This window comes from Sorex araneus, chromosome X, assembly GCF_027595985.1.
Source record: "Sorex araneus isolate mSorAra2 chromosome X, mSorAra2.pri, whole genome shotgun sequence".
Taxonomy (NCBI): Eukaryota; Metazoa; Chordata; class Mammalia; order Eulipotyphla; family Soricidae; genus Sorex; species Sorex araneus.
Window position 1 is genome coordinate 129,050,696 of NC_073313.1, and position 4,782 is coordinate 129,055,477.

The following is a 4,782-nucleotide window of genomic DNA, read 5'->3' on the forward strand; positions in this document are numbered from 1 at the left end:
TATTCATTGCAGCACTGTTCACAATAGCCAAAATCTGGAAAGAACCCGAGTGCTCTAAAACAGATGAATGGTTAAAGAAACTTTGGTAGATCTACACAATGGAATATTATGCAGCTGTTAGGAGAGAGGAATTTATGAAATTTGCTTATAAATGGATAAACATGGAGAGTATCATGCTAAGTGAAATGAGTCAGAAAGAGAGGGACAGACATAGAGGGACTGCACTCATTTGTGGAGTATAAAATAACATCACATGAGGCTGGCACCCAAGGACAGTAGATACAAGGGCCAGAGGGATTTCCCCATAGCTGGAAGACTGCTTCATGAGCGGAGGGGAGAAGGCAGATGGAATAGATAAGGGATCACTAAGAAAATGATGGGTGGACGAACCAGTTGGGATGGGAGATGCATGCCGAAAGTAGATAATGGACCAAACATGATGGCCTCTCAGTGTCTGTGTTGCAAACCATAATGCATAAAAGTAGAGAGAGAGTATGGGGAATATTGTCTGCCATGGAGGCAGGGGGAGGGTGGGGAATGGGGGGGTATACCCGGGATATTGGTGGGGAAAGTGCACTGGTGGAGGGATGGGTGTTTAATCGTTGTGAGATTGTAAGCCAAACATGAAAGCTTGTAACTCTCTCATGGTGATTCAATAAAATTTAAAAAAAAAATTAAAAAGTTTCTTATATCCAATCATAAAATGAATTTTCAATCAGAACACAAAGTATGCTCATTTATTGATGGCTACCCACATAGATTGGGGACATGATTATTCAAGTCAAGAAACCATATCCAAGTTCATACCACCTATGTGTTGGTCATATCTCTTAACTGCAGACAAAGTACATTAGAAATGAAGAATAAATTATGCAAGACTTACATCTTTTGTACTCTTCTCTGTCACAAAGTTTACAGTGAAATTTTAAATTGGCTGCCTATGAGCATGCCACTATTTTATGCACTTCTTTATGTGAGAACTCTGTTTTTCATCTTCATAAACCCTTCACTATGGTATTCAGAAAATACCATAATATTACACTTGGACTAGGTCTGCTGGTTGACTGATAAGACAACTTATTTCATAAGACCTAAATAATTTCCTAAGATAGACCTTGTGAAATTCATTTTTATATATTCCAGGATATAAAATGATATAAAATAATGATAAATACACTAAATTTGATGAATAACTATCACATATATTATCTCATTTCAATTTTCATATTTCATTGACTAACATATAAGGCATTTTATTATTGCCCTCATTTTATAATGAAGAGATGTAGATAAAAGGCTCAAAATGATGAAGTAACTATGAAAATTAACTCCTCTCACTAAAACATGCAGCTTATTTAGTGACAGACCTGAGAAGGGAGATTCTCTTTTCAGAAAATGCCCTTAATAAGAGGTCTTGAAGAGGTCTGCTCCATGCTCCTAAGCATAGAAAGGACAGTTGCTTAAATTGTGTGTAGATATTGGCAGGTAACTTTTTCTTAGAGATATTTGAATGTGTATTCGTATATGTGGTGGCATTACTTTATCTTCCTCAAAGATGTGAAGCATGACAATCCTTTGCGTAATCTCTGTAATATTCCAGTCAATATAGGTAATTTAATGTTTTGATACTGTGACTTTATTTTGTAAGGTGTTAGAATAGCTCTCTCAAGTTCTCAAATCATAAGTTTTGGTCGATTGGATCTACAGAGAACCTTTTAAATGGTTATTATAGATCTGTACTCTGGATTAAAGAAGCTAAAATAGTTTCAGAAAATTCTTAGAAATATATTTCAGTTTACAATAAGGTTGACTTGAACACTGTTTTCAGAGTAGTGAGCATTATTAAGACATCATACAATAACTTCTAATACTTATTGCTAAAGAATTCAAAATGTACTCTTCATGAAGCAGTCCTTGCTTTACTTCATTTTCCGTTATAATGGTTTCCCTAAAATACAGTAGCTTGATGTTGTCATTTAAAGTAAAAATCTACTTTTATCAAAACTTGAGAGGTTTTTTAGTGTTTGTTTGTTTGTTTTGCTTTTTTTGGGTCACACCTGGTGATGCACAGGGGTTACTCCTGGCTCTGCACTCAGGAATTACCCCTGGCGGTGCTCAGGGGACCATATGGGATGCTGGGACTCGAACCCGGGTTCGCTGCATGCAAGGCAAACGCCCTACCCGCTGTGCTATTGCTCCAGCCCCTTTTTCAGTGTTTGTTAAAGTCCAAACATTTGTTCAGCTTCTTTTCATTAATTAAATGCCTTATAGATGATTACAGGATTTTATACATGTCAACAATCAAAAAAGCATTTTGGTCAATGAAAATGTGAGGTAATAACGAAAAGTGGGTGTGGTTTTGTTTTAAATCAGTGAACTCTGTAATTTACATACCAAACATAATTCTTATCAACATTTCCATGACTAACTTCAAGGAAATAGATTAAGCAACTGGAAATTTGTATAGAATCACAAAATAATAAAAGCAATCTTGAAAGAAATATATGGAGGAATTACATTCCCCAAATGAAAGTACACTAAATACAAGTAATGAAAAACAGTATGATATTAGAATAAGAACAGGAACAAAGAATAATGGAATAGAATTGCAAACACAGAAATAAATCCAAACAGATATGAACATATAATTAATGAAGAAAGGAAATTCTCTTCAACAAAGGATATTGAGAAAACTGAACAGCCACACACATAAAATAAAATAAAGTAAAATAAATGAAAGTAGATTACTATTTTACACCATGTACACAACATAACTCAAAATATATTAAGAACTTGACTATAAGACCTGAAATCCTAAAATAAGTAAAAGAAAAGAAAGCAATACACTATATCAGGATTTCTTTTCTTTTCTTCATATTTTTAATTTTACTATTATTTTTAGAGCATTATGAAGTCATTCATAATAGACTTTCAGTCATACAGTATTCCAACACCGATACCTCCACCAGTGTACATTTCTCAGCACCGGTGTCCCCAAGTTCCCTCCCATCACCCCAACCCCCCATCCCTTGCCTACCTCTTTAGTAGGTGTTTTCTTCACTTTCTCTTTCTCTCTCTATCCTTTTGAGCATTGTGGTTTGCAATATTGATACTGAAACATTGTCAAGAATATCACTTACCTACTTTTAATCCTCAGATCTTGTCCAGAGTGATCATACCCAGCTATTGTTGTCATAATGTATACTAGTATTTCTTAAACATTTCCTGTTATGACCTTTTTTGCATGAGAGATGGTACCTGAGCAAGCACTTCCAGAAATACCTTAAATGAATTATGTGACCAATTTTGAATTATTTTTGGTCATTGAACATTAGGAGGACTTTTGCTGTTGCCAATTTTTTTTGCAACATCTGCATTCAATTATGCAGCAGAGTATAGAATTTTGACCCACAGTTTAAGAAGTCAGGTCACTCTAATTAACAATGATTTCAGTATTATCACTTTTATACAAATATTTTATTTTATGTTATTATAGTTATTTTAGTTTACAGTACTGTTAATGGCAACATTTCATGCATAAAACATTCCAGCACCACACTTGTTCCAACTACAATGATAAAGGTAAAAACATAAAAGAAATAAATAAAATTGGACTACATCAAACTAAAGAACTTTTTCATTGTGAGAGGATCTGTAATTAAAATTAAAAGCACCTTCTGAATGGGAAAAATATTTGCACATCATAGATCTGACAAAAGTTGTTCATGACTGGGCTTCAGTCACGCAAGTTTCCCACACCCATCCCTTCACCAGTGCACGTTTCCCACTTCCAATTATCACATTTTAAAAGATGATATACAGATGGCTCTCACACATAGGAAAAGATTTCACCTTCACTTTTTACTAGGGGAAATGTAAATCAAAGCCATAATTTGATAATACCTAACCCACATGAGAATGGTTTAATAAAAAAAAATTAAAGACAAGTATTGGTGAAGATGTGGATAAAAAGTAATTGCTAATGGGACTATAAATTGATATAGCTTCTATGGAAACGGCTGAAGTTTCCTTATGAAGCTTAAAATTGAAGTGAGAATCCCAAGAATTCTCCTTAGGGATGTCAGCTGTGGAAACTTCTATGGTATACAGTGAATACAGCCCTAGAATGTTGCTAAAAATATGACTGTATTAAAGAAAGACCCCAACAACAAAAAAACTACATAACCATTATAGCTTATAAGTCTGCCACCATTTATACATTTTACTTCTGTATTTATTAACATATTCTAAAAATAAGACATTACTGGGAATATGTATTTAAAGGTCTCAATGAGTTCTTCAATTGTCTTTTCTTTTTATTTTTCTTTCTTTCTTTTTTATAGGGGAAGTGTTTGGGCCACAGCTAACTCCTGACTTACTTGCCTTGAGCTTTGTGCTTACTACTGGACCTCTGGTATGGCATGAAGTGGGGAATAATGATCAGATGCAGTGGTGGGAATCAAACTTGCATGGGGTGCATGTAATGCAAGTGCCTTACCTCTTAACTGCTGTACTTTTCCCAGTCCAAACTTTCACTTTCTTTCTTTTTTTTTTTTTTTGCTTTTTGGGTCACACCCAGCGATGCTCAGGGGTTACTCCTGGCTTTGCACTCAGGAATTACTCCTGGCAGTGCTTGGGGAACCATATGGGATGCCGGGGATCGAACTTGGGTCCGCCGCTTGCAAGGCAAATGCCCTACCCGCTGTGCTATCGCTCCGGCCCCCAAACTTTCACTTTCTTAATGGCTTTTTCATTAAGCATTATTGAAACTTTTGATGAAAT